General features: G+C 43.3%; 1 protein-coding gene across 6 annotated transcripts in view; it reads left to right on the forward strand.

Moving 5' to 3' along the window:
• Window positions 1-4,030: 4,030 nt before the first annotated feature.
• Window positions 4,031-17,620, forward strand: part of LOC124545829 (PDZ and LIM domain protein 3) — a 437,938-nt gene continuing 424,348 nt past the window's right edge. For all 6 annotated transcript variants that reach the window (XM_047124780.1, XM_047124781.1, XM_047124782.1 and 3 more), the window contains exon 1: window positions 4,031-4,160. The gene's annotated coding sequence lies outside the window, so the exon portion shown is untranslated. The remainder of the gene's footprint in view (window positions 4,161-17,620) is intronic.

The raw sequence follows: 17,620 nt of genomic DNA on the forward strand, positions 1-17,620 counted from the left end.
TTCGACTCGATGCCCATCCGGATCTGAGCTTTTATTACTACTACTGGTGGCAGCTTTGTCCACTCAATTTCATACTGTGTATATCGCCAAAGCACGTACGAATGTAATCATGTATTCCTCCTAGCATACTGTATATGCACAATAAGTAAAAGTTCGTTATTTGTATTCTTTACGGTATTGCGATTTTAGCGGCCAGAAGTGCATATCGCTTGGCACGTTAAAGGATAGTTGGAACCATTAGTTAACCTTCCCGAAAATTCTTCATCGTCTCGCCGTGGCTCTGTCGTCTTTGTATTTTCGATACGTTTTTGAGATTCAGAATGAGTTCTGCCAGTTGTTTGGATGTGAGTTTAGTCTATCTTCTGTCTGCATGTAATATGTGTAGCTTTCAGTGAGCCAAAATCGACTTCCATTATAGTCCTTTGGGTTTCTGCTAGACATCGTAATTTGATTTCTCGGGTCTCATTTATAATGCGAAAATTTTTCGTTGTTAAATCATCCATAAAATTTCAAACGACTCTTCTGCGCAACGGTACTAAATCGTTCAGTCGGGGAATACAGATACTGTCTCAGATTTTGGATCCGAATTTCATCCTCAGTATCTGTCGTTACAGTTTCTCGATGGCATTGGCATTGATGGTTAATGATGACATCTCAGTTGGGTCCAGTTCATCGGTGAGAGCAAAGCTCTGATAGTGGCGAAGTTTTCTTTCGGTGTAAGGTTTCTTTTTGTTATAGATATTGCAGATGGTTGTGTAGGCCTTATCCGAGGTTTGTTGATATTAAAGGACAAAAATTTAAAGCACCTCTTCTTAATTATGAAGGTTGTTTCAGAAGGTCCTCTGCGCTTTATAGTAGCTTACATCAAAGAAATTTCAGTAATGACTCTTAAAACTGGAAAACATGTTTGTCATCCTCCTCTGTGCCGAAGTTCTGACTTCACATCAAACCGTCCATTATATATATATATACCGTAAGAAAATCATTCCAAATCGTCACGACTCCTTCCCACTCCTTAAAAAACGAGGAAAGGAAATGCTGTTCTGTCTGGATACAAGAGCGTCAAGGAATCCCTAACAGCGACGTGACAGATATGGAAGCGTCCATACTACCCATCGTGGCAGAATGTACTACCCCCAATATGTAGTGACATCGCTACTGAGTCAGTTCAAATGGTTCAAATGGCTCTGAGCACTATGGGACTTAACAGCTGTGGTCATCAGTCCCCTAGAACTTAGAACTACTTAAACCTAACCAACCTAAGGACATCACACACATCCATGCCCGAGGCAGGATTCGAACCTGCGACCGTAGCAGTCGCGCGGTTCCGGACTGCGCGCCTAGAACCGCGAGACCACCGCGGCCGGCTACTGAGTCAAAGGAAGACTGACTGGCTGTCCAGTGCGAAGAAAGGTCATTAAGTGCAGGATAACAAGTTGCAATCAGTGAAGCCTAGTACACGACAATGGCATGACTGTTACTATATACTACGCAGGCGATAGGAAGTGCTGTTATAACTTGACCTTAGTGGCCACTATTTTCTGACGTGTGAATTACTTCTTTGTTGAAAGGATACTTTGGCGTGATTTGTTTGCTACGCACGACTATTAGCACCCAAGTTCCTAGAGGAGAGCACCTTGTTTGATGATGTGAGAGGAGCCAGGACAGGTTCGTCGTTGAGTACACCATCGCAGGCGCTCCTGTCTGCGATGAAGCCTCAAGGGTAACCGCAGCCATGGTCTGCGAGCTGATAGTCCATGCTGCTCCAAACGCTGTCAAACTGTTGGTGCAGATGGTTGTTGTCTTGCAAACGTCCCCATGTGTTGACTCGGGGATCGAGACGTGGCTGCACGATCCGTTACAGCCATGCGGATAAGATGCCTGTCATCTCGACTGCTAGTGATACGAGGCCGTTGGGATCCAGTACGTCGTTCCGCATTACCCTCCTGAACCCACCGGTTCCATATTCTGCTAACAGTCATTGGATCTCGACCAACACGAGCAACAATGTCGCGATACGATAAACCGCAATGGCGATAGGCTAAAATCCGACCTTTATCAAAGTCGGAAACGTGATTGTACGCATTTCTCCTTACACGAGGCATCACAACAACGTTTCACCAGGCAAGGCCGGTCAACTTCTGTATGTGTATGAGAAATCGGTTGGAAACTTTCCTCATGTCAGCACGTTGTAGGTGTCACCACCGGCGCCAACCTTGTGTGAATGCTCTGAAAAGCTGATCATTTGCATATCACAGCATCTTCTTCCTGTCGGTTGAATTTCGCGTCTATATCACGTCATCTTCGTGGTGTAGCAATTTTAATGGCCAGTAGTGTATTACTTTGTCGCACTCCTCTTTGTCTGCGTGTCACGACGACACACTCTTCGTTGTCAACTCTGTGACACCAAACGACCACTTCTTCTAATGGAGTATTAGGAGTGGCTACGCTTCGTGAAAGACGCGTCTGTTTGCCTACGTTCGTGCCGCGTTGCTTGACGGTTCGCGCCATTTAGCAGAGTGAGCGCGGCGAATCTTCAGAGTGCACCGCAATGAACCTGTCGTCCCTCTGGCATGAGAGACGAGTGCGTCGACAGGATGGCAAGCGGCCGGGAAGCGAAGGGCCCTGGCGAGGTCTGTCGGCTCCACTCGGGAAGGCGGCGAGATACCACTCAGCGTCAAGTGGCGACGAGCCGCCCAACGTATACATCACAGAGTGCTCTTCGCGTGCGTACTCCTGCCACGGTTAGTTGCGTCCTCGGAGGACGAGCCTAGCTGCTCATTATAACGAGTCATAAACCCGTATGTTTTGAACGGAACGTGATTGCTGGTGTTAGAAGTGTCAGACACACAGCATTCCCAAAATTGTGCGGGCGTTTGAAAAGCTCAAGGGAAAAGTTATTAATCGCTTTCTTATATGAGTTCCATGAATAGTGTAGAACTGGTACCAGGCGATAATGGAACTGTCGACCATAGACGTAATTCAAGGTAGCTGAGCCGTGGTCGGCTCGCGTTAATACCGTTTTTCCTTTTGGACATTTTGTCACCATCGCGTGGCGTCTTATTCCTCTATCAGTTACTATCTGAACGAGTTGCTCTCTTGCCTCCGTCAGTGGCAGCAGCAGCGTTTATCGATACTAGTACTGTAGGAAGTTCAAATGGTTCACATGGCTCCGAGCACTATGGGACTTAACACCTGAGGTCGTCAGTCCCCCAGAACTTAGAACTACTTAAACCTAACTAACCTAAGGACATCACACACATCCATGCCCGAGGCAGGATTCGAACCTGCGACCGTAGCGGTCGCGCGGTTCCAGACTGAAGCGCCTAGAACCGCTCGGCCACACTGGCCGGCACTGCTGTAAGTTCTTTGGTGTGGCAGTTATAATTCTATGTCATGACGTGTGTCGCAGTTGGTCGGTTGCGGCAGAGCAGCGAGAAAGTCTCTGCGGCGTGTCATCAGGCCGGGGCTGCTGGCGGCACACGCGGTCGGAGTTCTGTTGCACTAGCTGCGAGGACTGCCAAGTTCATCGCCCACCGTACCTACATACTGGAGTTGAGTAATCAGTGAACCTGTTGTGACATCTCTTCGTTGATTGCTTGTTGTTGCATCCTGCGCTGTCCCTGCAAGCAGCAACGTGATGGTGTGTTGGAGTCGGCAAAATTTTGCAGCCGTCTCCCTGTATTGTGTTTAACCTTTGAAATGATTACAAAAAAATGGCTCTGAGCACTATGGGACTTAACTTCTGAGGTCATCAGTCCCCTAGAACTTAGAACTACTTAAACCTAACCAACCCAAGGACATCCCACACATCCATGCCCGAGGCAGGATTCGAACCTGCAACCGTAGCGGTCAGTGAAGAAGTTCGTGTTACCGCCATAGGGCCACCAACGCTGTCCGCGTGGTTGGCAGGCCTGGAGGCCAGCGGGCGGCGCGCTGCGCGCCCTCTCGCCGGGTCCAGCCGGGCCTGCGCCCGCGCCCGGTAGCGGTAAATTTAGCTGAGGGCTCGAAATAAAGCAAAGTGCGAAGCGCGGGGCGGCGCGGCGCCGGCGGCCGCTAGTGGCATGGGCGACTTCTGACCGTGTGTCCGGGACCAGCCACAGCGACCGCCGACCACCGACCGCACACCGCACACCGCTCTACGCAGCCCGCAACACCCAGTAAGCCCCTGTGCGTGTGTCTGCCTGCGTGCGTGCGAGCGTGTGCACTCCGGGCCGGGAGAACTTCGGCACCGCAAAGGTGGCAGCGCCGGATCCTCTGGAAAGCCCGGGGCCCTCGAAAGCCGCGCGACGCCGCGGCAACCTGCGGCCGCTCCGCAGACGCTCTCGTTGTTTCCAGTGCACCTGTCCCGCAACAAACGCGCTATAGTTGCAGTACCTACGTGGAAATGCGAGCAACACTTTTCCGTAATCGTGTAAAACATTAGGTTTAATATGTAAACAGTTTACTAACAGACGAACAACCAAAACATAACAACCACTATGGTCGTTTCTCCAGAAAATTTCACTGCAGCGTGTGATTAGCATCATGAAGTTGGTGGTGTGGAAGAAATATTACAAAATTGGGACAGTGAGGGTAGTACTGTAGTACATTAATGTACGTGTTTAAAGTCTTTAGTAAATTCAGATCGCCCCTAAGGAATATAAAGACTGACGTAATGCTCTGAACGCTTCATGAACAGAACTTTATCAAAACTTATGAGATACCTAATATTGCACAATTTATTTCAAGGAGTCTGAAACAGGTTTTTGGCAAATGATAGTATAGGAGGAGGCAAGTATTTTATTAGCACTCCTAACTTTTTTGAGACTTTTAGACCTAAAAAGGTTTTTGCGACCATGAAGGACGCAGTGCTCTACTTAACACCGTTAGATAGCACATGTAAACAATAGAGTCGTACAGAAGTCCAAGCCATCACAACCTCGCTATTAGACGATGTAAACAAGGAAACTGAACAGCAATGGCATTGTGCTAGCAAACAATATATTTTGCCCAGTTCCAGAATTTTCTTGCGTAAAATTTCTCTGTGAACAATGACATGTCGTCCACATCACTGCACTTGTGTTTTACCGAACACTGAACGACGTAAAATAAAAAGCGTTGCTCCAGCAAAAAGGACTGCAATAGCTTCCTCTGTCTCACTGAATGAAAGTTAACTTTTGCTGTTATCTACCAAAAATTTCGTTTCGCTATCTTGAACTGATGACGCATGTTATGTTTTACGTGATTTGCTTTATATGTGACCACGACTGACGTCATAAATTTTTGTTTGCCACGAACAATGTACTAAATTCAGTCTAAACTACGCTATGCAGGCTTACGCAAACCGTCCGGTGCGTTTCCGCGTCTCTGCTCGCAGTTCAATAGATTATTATTTATACTTGAATCCAATCAAGGCGTCTAATGACCTTGTCGTCAACGGGAGGTTAAACCCAGATTTGCATATTTTTTAAAATGAACCCCAACTTATTTTACACTGTTTTCTGTACTGAGGTGTTGTTGTCTGCCCGGTTATTATAAACACCTGAATTTGATAGTGAAGTTAACTAGGATTAGTTTTCAGTCTACAGTCGCGAATATTTGTGTTGTAAAGCTCTAGGCGATGCGTCAATACCAAAACGTGGAGTGCAGAATAAATTTGATAAATAAAAACATATAAAGTAATTATTTACGAGACCGATTACGGAAATACGTCTATAGCAACACTTTCGTCGTCGTCACATTCAGATTCCAATGTTTAAAGGTAAATTTCTGTAGCTAGTCGCCGTATATCGTGAGTGTTTCGCTTGGTTTATATCCTTGAGAAGTCAAAAGAAAGAAACATGCAAACATATCAGTAAGAGCATTATTATGGGCTTTAACAATATAAGTAGTTGATAAACATGACCGGAGAAGCGTCTGACAACCTTCAGCTTAGTAAGCACAGCAAATTAAATATTTAGCCATGTTTGTCATCGTCGCGAGATATAAAGACACGAATCGTTTAAGGTATCGGATAATTATATTTGTTCTACGCATTGTTATGGAAGTGCAGTCAGGTTCAAATTGTAGAGACCAACTATAACCTGCTTCACTAATGGTGCTTGAAGATTTTTTAAGGAAAGAAACGTAATTTCCGCAGTTATATTCCGCTGTAACCTAGTAAAGAAAACCTTTCGCTGCTGCTTAAGCCACTGATTCATATGCTGGTTTATCTACTAGAAGAAATTACATCGATGTTAAATGGTTGCCAGAAACAAAGAAAACTGATGAATTACTTTTGTAAGTTCAACCATTTTTTATATCAGAATTCTTGATATCAGCCTGGTTGTCCTCAGACCTGTATATTCTGCTTTTAGCCGTTTACAAAGACGTTAACATTCTTTGTAGTTCTGCATTGTTCATAGTGTGTTTCAAGTACATATATATCATTCATTAGCGGACCTGAGAGCCGTCAGCTAAAGAAAACTAGTGTTTTTTGGTGTTAGTTCGTAGGCCATGACAGAGTGCCAAACGCCCGTGCAGCGATAGCCTTGTAGTACTGTCTGAAGATCTGGCAGGCATCAGAGGTCTGAAGGTGAAACTTCCTTGCATAGTTCTCTCTTTCCGACTTTTAACAACAGCTGATCGTTTGGCAGTGCACTGATGCAAATCAAAAAAATTCTGAATATAGTTCTAAATGCGTGGACAGTTGATCAGCGTCTTTAAAGACTTACGGATGGTCAATCAGCATTTACTGGCGATCATCCAGATGATTCGGAAACCGACATAGTTTGTCAGCTAAAAGAATATCGAGAGTGAAATTTACTTACGGATTTACATAGCGACATGGTACAGCGATAAAAATATGGAATCGCACTAGTGAGAACGTCGGTTCAAATCCCCGTGCGGACATCCACTTTTAGGTTGTACATGGCGGAAACACGTAAGGAGACACTGTATGCCCTATGCTGCCAATGTTAAATTTTTGTGACTCATTATCTTGGCAAGTTTTCAAGAGACCAACTGCCAATTTTTCCTAATTAATGAATGTGCTTTTGTAGATATACTGAATTATAATTATTGTAAAAATTTTATCATGAGGCGTGTTACGATATTTTTGCAAACTCTAAATATTTCTGGCAAAATTTTGTAACTAAATTAACAGAAAACTGAAGAACATAGGCTCATTTTATTTTTCTAGTTCCATGTGTGTTGAATCGTATTCTAGCCATTTCATGAATCAGTATTAAGTAGTTTCTTGAGATAACTGGTCATTTATAGCAAAAAATGTCGTCCCGAGATACTGAGCTTAGAATTTTTTCAATTACGAACGTTTATACAGACTTGTAGTTCTGACCCTTTCACAGTGTCACAATGGATCAGTTACTGCTTTCTTCTTTCTTGCTTGTTTTGTTATTTACTGAGCAGCAGTCTCCGCTTGGTTTACTGAAAGCATGTCCAGTTCTCACTGACTCTTGCTGTGGTCTGCCGTAATCTCTCTCCTACCTTCTCCAGAACCGTCTTTTATATTTCCTACTGTCAAAAGTTATTACAGCATCAGACACCGCTAAATTTTGAGTCATGAGGCCAGCAAAAACAGTTTTAGGCCCATGGCGCCACACGACATTATTGAAGGATTCATTCACGTTCTGGATCTTCCCATACAAACATTTCTTTAGTAACTCTGGATTTACCATATCGTTGAACACAGGTTTGATTGCCACCATTACTGCCAAAAGTTACCAGAAAATTCAGCTCCCCTTTACTTTCACCAAGCACTATTACTCTGCTTATTTCCATTTCCGTCACTGAATGCACATATGTTTTCTACAAATTTAGACGCAAATTCTTATTTAACGTATCTGTTACCGACAGATTTCCGTTTCTTAAACACACTTTAACGCTTAGCCGTTTTATATACGCATAAAAGATCAAGAAATTCAAATACATGACAGAGGTCTCTGGCTAGCACACTATTTTCATGCAAACTAGTGCCAGAAACAAAGAATGATTTGTTTATTTGTAATGCCTACTTCTGAGGTGTGGCGGTGTCATGCAAAAAAGACAGTTCACAGCCTTGTAGATGGTTCCGAAGATATGACTGTTCAAATCTGGCAGTATATACAAGGTGCCGAAAATTATCTGTCGCATGTCAAATTTAAAAATACTATTCGAAGGTCTTAAATTAGTCTGTTTTTAATGTATGATACACCAAAATGTTCAACAGAGTCTAAAGTACATTAAGGAATAGGAAACAGAAAAAGTAAAATATCTTCTAATTTCACATACAATATCCCCTTAAGGGAAACGCTGGGATGGTTTCCATGAAAGCCACGGCCGATTTCCTTCCCCATCCTACCCCTATTCGACCTTGTTCTCTGTCCGTAATGCCTTGTCGTCCGCAGGACGTTAAACCATAATGTTTCTTTCTCTCATTTATTGCTTACGGATTTCTTTTCCATAACTGGTGGGAAAGGCAGTGTAAAACGCATATTTACGTAAAGGATGATAACTTAATATACATCCGCTAATTATTTGCCCATTAAAATTCTGCGATGTTGCCATACTGCTCTGTTGTACGTGAAGCTACCATTTACCCTGTCACTTTGACAATTTATTTCCGTAACGACAGTTTAGGCTTCAAACTTATGAGTAACAGGTTACAAAGCCGTGAGAAACCACCATTGGTCATAGAAAAACTCTACTGTCTGCCACAAAATACAGAGAAATATGAAGAAGTTGCAGTTCACTAAAATACTAACCTATTAAATAAAGAGTTAAGTGTGGCATGTAATGGTTGTATACGCTCAGATGTTGGAAACAGTATTCAACATTCTTCGGTCCAATGATAAAGTACGCAGAAAGGACGTTAGTTTCAGAAGGTTTGCGGAATTTATCATAGAAGTTTATTTGTGTGCGTCGGTCCATTGCAAAGATGAATGGCTAACCGAAACTGTCCTACGTGCTCGAAGAACGACCATCTTTACGCAACTTACGAGATAATGATAGAAAGCTCGCGAACAATTCGAAATTCAAAATAGAGGAAGCTGTTGCCTTACAAAAATGTACTTACTAAATTTCAGGTTTAGATTACCTAATGTGCATGGAGAGGTATACAGGTCCTTTTCTTCTTGGTGCAAACATAGATCAGACCAGAAAGAATAAACTTCACTCATAATAGACGGTTAAATATTTTGTTCCATACACCATGCATTGATTTTCGGTCCGTCGATCAAAATGATTCTTGCATCTGGGACAGAGATCTGTTAGAAATCGTAACTGAGTTGTCAGCCTTTATTAAACACGGGCTAAGTTCAAGCGCTGTGAAACTGCTTTGGATCGGGTAGATATGTCTACATTTATTTATTTCACTGTCTACTGAAGAAAAACAGTCTTCTCGGCAAAGTTCTCTAACATATAGAACGGAGTGCTATGCTTACATTGGCTGACATATGAGAAAGTGATTTACGAAGGAAACCATGTGACCAAAATGCGCTCTTCAATAATACTGTGACCAGTAGCATGCAGCAGTCCCGTGTAATGTCCTTACCGTTACTTTTCTCAGAGAAATACATGTACCCACTACATGTTTATTGTTTCATAACCTTATATTTCCTGTTAGACGCAAACCACTAAGAGAAAAGATTGCCATGTCACAATTCGCAAATAAAACAAGGGCCACTCAAAGAAAAACAATGGTTCGTATATCACTTACGCCACTTACTAGCAAGGAAGTTTCGCTGTGTGGTAATTCCATCAGTCATGTAGCGAATTTTCTAAGGAAAAATGCAGCTGCACTTATTTAGTTCTGGTCTAAGGTACAGCTTTGATGCCACTAGTAACCTAACAGAATTACCAGGAAAGGCAATGGATGCTGGTTTTTTTCCGTATTAAGGGATATCGTTAGCATCTGTGACGGAAAATTTCTTTTTGATTGATTAGTCATTCAGTTTCAAAGAAACGATAGCTGCTGAAAGCGTCTAGACATAATATACTAACGGAAAAAGATCGCAACACCAAGAAGGAGTTGAGCAATATAAAAGAAAGTTGGTAGACGTGTTTCTACATCTAACAGACGATGTCTATTCAAATTTACCTCCAATCGTATACAAATGGACCTAGTAGCACCACTATGAGGATACAAATCAGTTTTGCTTTAAATACAACCTGTTATCGTCGTGAGCGTTAGTCTAAGGTTGAACGTGGTGAGCTGATGTTAGTCAAGAAGGCCTTTAAGGCGACAAAGACGCCATTACCATCTCCTCACTGAATTTGAACGAGGTCTCGTAACAGGGCTACGAGAGGCTGGATGTTCCTTCTGCGATATTGCAGAAAGACTTGGCAGGAATGTAGGCAATGTACGGGACTGCTGGCAGCGGTGGTCACGAGATTGTAATGTCGCAAAAAGACCGGTCTCCGGACGGCCACGTGGCACTACCGAGAGAGAAGACCAAAGACCACCGTGCTCGGATTGTAACTCTGTTGCATCGTATTGCGTCTGCAGCAGCAGTCTGAGCAGCAGTTGTTACCACAGTGACACAGAGAACTGTTAGAAATCGGTTACTTCAACGATAGTTCCGAGACAGACACCCTGTAGCGTGCATTCCGTTGACCCCAAACCATCACCATTTGCGACTTCACTCGTATCAAGCGAGAGCTCAATGTTCTGTTTTCTGATGAAAGCTGGTTCTGGCTCGGTGCCAGCGATGGCCGTGTGTTGGTTAAAAGGTGGGGGGACAGTTTTGGGCTGTCTGCTAGACACTGTGGACCTATACCTGGAGTTATGGTCTGGGGTGAGACTTCTATCACAGCAGGAGCACTCTCACGGTTATCCACGCACCCTGACTGCAAAACTGTACGTCAGTCTGCTGATTCGACCTGCTGTGCTGCCATTTATGAATAGCATTTCGCGGGGTATTTTCCAACAGGATAATACTCGCCCACACGCAGCTGTTGTAACCCAATCTGCTCTACAGAGTGTCGACATGTTGCCTTGGCCTGCTCGATCGTCAGATCTTTCTCTAGTCGCGCACATAAGGGACATCGACAGACGACAATTCCAGCGTGATCGATAAACAGCGTTGACCGACCAAGTACAACAGGTACGGAACTCCAAACCACAAACTGACATCCGGCACCTGTACAACACAATGATCCACGTTTGCTGGCTTGCATTCAACATTCTGGTTGTTAATGTACCAGCATTTCACGCTTGCAATGACTGATCTCGCGATTACATTAACCTGTGATCTTGCAATGTTAATCAGTCAAATTATGTTATCTAGACGACTGTATTCCAGAAGTTTCATTTCTCTTCGTTAAATATTTTTTGGCGTAGCGATTCTTTTCATCAGTGTATTTGTACACATGTGATATCTGTGATATCTTACTGAGTCCTGGAACAGTGGTGTATTTACAGGAAGTACATATACATTATTACAGTTTTGCTCCGTCCAATTTTCGACGATGTAACCTGTTGTCGGCGCCTCACATGCCATAAAATTACGTTGCCGTTGACGGAAATTATGTGAAAGACTCGTAGCGCAAGAATGGAGCCAGTATGCTACCGTAAATAAGGCCACTGCCGATCTTTTCTTGGCCTTGTGAGTCGTCTCTTAATGAAATCAACGTCGACCGGTCCTTAAGCTCTAGCCGTTGCGTGCTACAACACTAGTAACAGAGAAATAATGAAGGTCTAACCTTCCTTTCCATGAGAAAACCAAAGATCAATGTACCGTCGAACGTACCAAGTCTGCCAAATACACTTTCGTATTTACATTGGCCCTGGCGCAGGTGGTCTCGGGTGCCAACTCTAGATGGAAAGGGTTCGTCAGTATAGGCCCTGGAGTACCTCTTGGCATCACACTGCTTTTTAATGCGTCAATTGCAATTTTAACTACAGTTAAAAAGGAGCTGAAGGTGAATGTTGTCTCCCAGAGTGCTCTGCCTGGCTTCAAACGTGTTTGATGGTCCAAGACGCCAATAAATATCGTGGATGATGGCAGCTTGTCGAATCCCTCGACGTGTACAGTGAGCGATACGTAATCTAAGTGGATCCTTTACTTCAACACAGCAACACAGCTATAGATTTCTACCCCATGAAGATAATATTCGTCTCATATTGCAGAAAAGTCCAGATTTTTATTGCAAGACAAATACCAGTTCCCTACATATCGGCCACTGACGATATAGCAAGTTTCGTCATAAGCCACTCAACAGTAATACTGATTCAGCAGGAGCCCAGAGGTGACACTGAGACTGATACAGAAGTTATCTAAAATGTCATCGCTGCCAAACACTTTCAAAATTTATTTGATTCAGTGCTGTGAATATAGAATAACTTATCGCAAATTGTCGTAATATGTCGTAGTATTTGGTGACTTCTTGAAATATTGATGATGTAATATTGTTACTCTGGTTGACATGGGACTGATTTTCATTAAGTTCTGATATCTTCTTTTTTTATTTTAAAAAATTGACACACCGTAAGACGATAATGAAGTTGCCTGGCAAATGCGTCGTAACCATGCGAACAAGGAATAATCATGGCTTTAATATTTCGTTTAACTAAAGGCACTTAAGTCTAACAATCGGGATGCTTCCTGTTGTGACATGAATTTGATGATACGTAACCAAGCTAGTATAAGAAATTAAATTATTTATTTTCATCTGGGCTAACAAAAATAAGTCTATATTAAAAATATGAACTTATCATACTTCCAAATTCACAACAATGACACAAATCTCCAGCACTGTTTCGAGGAGTACTCTCTGATTTGCCTTTTGTTTGCAGTATAGCATACGAATGTGCAGGTCTGCGATCTAAGTCTCTGCTTCTGAGCCGCTCCCAGATCTAAGGAAACGCAACAAGATGAACGCCTGAGTTCCTTCTCCGTATCTAATGAACTCAACGCAGACATAATACAATAGCTAATTAGGCTTATTTCTGGTAAGGTACTGACTCATGCCTGCTAAGAAACTGGCGCCTGTAGGCGCTCCTGTAGGCGCTTCATCTTGGGGAGAAAAAAACCGCCTAGAATTTCCCACAAATCTTTTACACAGTTCATATTAGACGACCATTATTTGAAATTTCTCTAGATTTGTAGTAAAAACAAAATTACATATTACTCACTCAGAAGCGTTACTATTGTTTTGCTGAAATATAGAGCGATCGTGAATGTACGTTAAATGTACAGTTTCTAATCACACAGCGGCTCGGCTGTGAAGTAAGGTCAACTGATTGTCTACGCCTCGAGGCAATATCCGACAGGGTGTGAAACCGCCTTGAACAGGAACGGTCCCTAGTAGAGAACCACAGGTAACGGGATAAGGTACTATTTTCTGTACTCGATTCTGAAGATCGACCGACGCAGTCTAGGCATTGGACTCGCGATAGGTGTGGTCAAGGTTCAAATCCATGTCCAAGCATCCAGCTATGTATTTTCTGCAGTTTCCCCACATCGCTTAAAGTCGATTCCGGAATGGTTACTCTGCAGAAGACACAACCATTTACGTTCCCCATGTTTGTACAACACCGATAAGTGTTCCATCCAAGGGTCGTTAAACCCTAATCACATTTATCTTCAAATTCGATAACGAACTTCACTGATTCATTGCCCTTTATAACTTTATGATTTACCTCAGACTTTCTTCTGTGCTAGGCATTAATAGAAGCGGTCTTCTGGATCTCGCTAGAGTACATAATTACAGCGGAAAGTAACAGTAACTTCACAGTCTTTTCGGGCATGTCTAGTTCATCCTGAATTAAATCATATCGGCACATTAGTCAAAGAAAAAATTGGAGTGGCAATTAAAATCCATGGAGAAGAAATAAAAACTTTTAGGTTTGCCGATGACATTGTAATTCCGTCAGAGACAGCAAAGGACCTGGAAGAGCAGCTGAACGGAATGGACAGTGTCTTGAAAGAAGGATATAAGATGAACACCAGCAAAAGCAAAACGAGGATAATGGAATGTAGCCGAATTAAATCAGGTGATGCTGAGAGATTAGGATGGTTCAAATGGCTCTGAGCACTATGGTACTTAACATCTCAAGTCATCAGTCCCCTAGAACTTAGAACTACTTGAACCTAACTAACCTAAGGACATCACACACATCCATGCCCGAGACAGGATTCGAACCTGCGACCATAGCGGTCGCGCGGTTCCAGACTGAAGCGCCTAGAACCGCTCGGCCACACCGGCCGGCCTTAGATTAGGTAATGAGACAGTTAAAGTAGTTGGCGAATTTTGCTGTTTGGGGAGCAAGATACTGATGATGGTAGAAGTAGAGGGGATATAAAATGTAGACTGGCAATGGCAAGGAAAGCGTTTCTGAAGAACAGAAATTTTTTTACATCAAGTATAGATTTAAGTGTCAGGAAGTATTTTCTGAAAGTACAGGGCTATTACAAGTGATTGAAGCGATTTCATAAATTCACTGTAGCTCCATTCATTGACATATCGTCACGACACACTACAGATACGTAGAAAAACTCATAAAGTTTTGTTTGGCTGAAGCCGCACTTCAGGTTTCTGCCGCCAGAGCGCTCGAGAGCACAGTGAGACAACATGGCGACAGGAGCCGAGAAAGCGTATGTCGTGCTTGAAATGCACTCACATCAGTCAATCATAACAGTGCAACGACGCTTCAGGACGAAGTTCAACAAAGATCCACCAACTGCTAACTCCATTCGGCGATGGTATGCACAGTTTAAAGCTTCTGGATGGCTCTGTAAGGGGAAATCAACGGGTCGGCCTGCAGTGAGCGAAGAAACAGTTGAACGCGTGCGGGCAAATTTCACGCGTAGCCCGCGGAAGTCGACGAATAAAGCAAGCAGAGAGCTAAACGTACCACAGGATGGTGCTCCACCGCACTTCCATCATGATGTTCGGCATTTCTTAAACAGGAGATTGGAAAACCGATGGATCGGTCGTGGTGGAGATCATGATCAGCAATTCATGTCATGGCCTCCACGCTCTCCCGACTTAACCCCATGCAATTTCTTTCTGTGGGGTTATGTGAAAGATTCAGTGTTTAAACCTCCTCTACCAAGAAACGTGCCAGAACTGCGAGCTCGCATCAACGATGCTTTCGAACTCATTGATGGGGACATGCTGCGCCGAGTGTGGGAGGAACTTGATTATCGGCTTGATGTCTGCCGAATCACTAAAGGGGCACATATCGAACATTTGTGAATGCCTCAAAAAACTTTTTGAGTTTTTGTATGTGTGTGCAAAGCATTGTGAAAATATCTCAAATGATAAAGTTGTTGTAGAGCTGTGAAATCGCTTCAATCATTTGTAATAACCCTGTCTATGTATGGAATGTAACCATGTATGGAAGTGAAACATGGACGATAAATAGTTTAGACAAGAAGAGAATAGAAGCTTTCGAAATGTGGTGCTACAGAAGAATGCTGAACATTAGATGGGTAGATCGCGTAACTAATGAGGAGGTAACGTACAAAACTGGGGAGAAGAGCTAAGCAGATTCAGAAGGATGTAGGTGCCGTAGTTACTCGAAGATGAAGGGGCCTGCACAGGATAGGGTGGCACGGAGAGCTGCATCAAACCAATCTCTTGGCTGAAGACCACAACAAGAACACAGTCAGTTGTAGATTATAGATTAATTCTTATTAATTTGATCACTAGCAGTAAGTAGTGTGGCCGATAATAAGCTTTATTATAGTAAGTGCTACCAAGAACGGGAAACTACGGAAAGTCCACATAGTTTTCGTGGTTGACTGTTTTATTCGTTTGGTAGCTTCTAACTGGACTTTTTGAAATGTGTGTGCGAGTCTCTCTCTCTCTCTCTCTCTCTCTGTGTGTGTGTGTGTGTGTGTGTGTGTGTGTGTGTGAATTAGAGGATGATTGATCGCAAAAATGTACACATACGCACAAATGGTGTCTGATAGCCACGTTCGCAACCTCAAGTCATAACGCACACCCAGGAACAAGGCCTATGTTATCCGCCGCTTGAGGGGGCCCTTTATTTTGGAGTTGGCACGGTGCAGCTACGGGGAAACAGGTCGGCTTAATCGAAGTGCCCGTGATTCATCCACGTGGGAGGAGAAAGGCATGCCAGAGCGGCCAAAGAAAGGGAACCCTCGCCCCAGAAAAAGGATAACAGCGCGGTTTTTATGCCAACACTCAGCGTGAACCCGCTAACAGCAGCTTTCAGCAGCTGTCATTTACGGGGAAAGGCGCACGCTGCAGAATATCAGACTGATTCCACCACCTGTTGCAAACATACGGCTTTGAGGCAGCTATGGTGGCGATGCAAATAATTGAAGTCTGAGAGATCTCTAAATGTTTGAGTCAGACCTCAAGAACAAAAACTCCAAGATTTTTTAATGATACAAGGAATGACAGCACCGAGAACAGAATTATAAAGAGATGCGCGTGGTATTCTCCGCCTTGTTGTAATATACTTTGTTGTTAAAGATTTTCCACCGTTGTTGCTTCTATCTCTTTGGTTTTCTCTTTGTCAAATAGTCAGAGATTGGGAATGACAGAACAGAAGCAAATGTAAAAGGATCAGTTGTATGATAACATGACTTTGATCCTTATTTTATTTTTTTTTTTTTTTTTGTTTCTTACGAGTTTAATCTTGACCAGAAAGTAGCTGAGGCAGTCATGCATAACAAGAGATCGTTTGATCGAGTCACGGAAAATGAACGACGTTTCTCACCACTCGCGTTGTCTTACGAAGTTTATGAATTGCTCGTACACTAGCAAGAATTTTTTTAAACAGTCCCTGAGATGGTTCTCTGTAAACTGAAATTGGTGTTCTCACTTGTCGATTTTCGGTCACGCGAACTAGTGTGGAGAACTGGAGGAACTTCCGTGACGAAAGTGTATCCTTGAGGTGGACGTTCGGTGCCGTCTACCACATATTCATAATATCAACCATGATCTTACGGAAGAGGGCGTAAACTAAAAGATTATAGTACTGGCGGTCTTACTGCCATCTTCTTCCCATTCTTCATTCCACACGTTATAAGCTGCTCGCTTTAAGTTAACGGGTGAGGTTGGATGCACTGCAGTTGGAAATAAGCAAGAGTACATTGTGCGTCGTTGCATTTGTGGTGAGGTCCACGAACTGATTTTTAAAGATTAATTCATTCATTCATTCTTACATCACGTTGCGTAGACCAAGTCAAGATCTACATTATAATAAGAGGGGGGTTGGGTTGTTTGTGGAAGGAGACCAGACAGCGAGGTCATCGGTCTCATCGGATTAGGGAAGGACGGGGAAGGAAGTCGGCCGTGCCCTTTCAAAGGAACCATCCGGGAATTTGCCTGGAGTGATTTGGGGAAATCACGGAAAACCTAAATCAGGATGGCCGGACCCGGGATTGAACCGTCGTTCTCCAGAATGCGAATCCAGTGTGCTAGCTACTGCGCCTCCTCGCTCGGTATTAAAGATAACATATCCGGTTAAGCTGTGTTACCAATGAAGTATCATTATACTGTTTAATGCTATGCACGGTCATTCCATCTAAATTTAATCGATTACATTAGCAAGTAAGTCTTCACTAAGAAAATCTGGTGGCTTCTCAGTTTTATTATACGGCATGTTCCAGGAGGAATGGTCAATATTCAGAGAAATGGCAGTCTAATAAATATGGGACCTATAACGCATACCTTGACAGCT

The sequence above is a fragment of the Schistocerca americana genome, chromosome 8 (genome assembly GCF_021461395.2).
Source record: "Schistocerca americana isolate TAMUIC-IGC-003095 chromosome 8, iqSchAmer2.1, whole genome shotgun sequence".
NCBI lineage: Eukaryota > Metazoa > Arthropoda > Insecta > Orthoptera > Acrididae > Schistocerca > Schistocerca americana.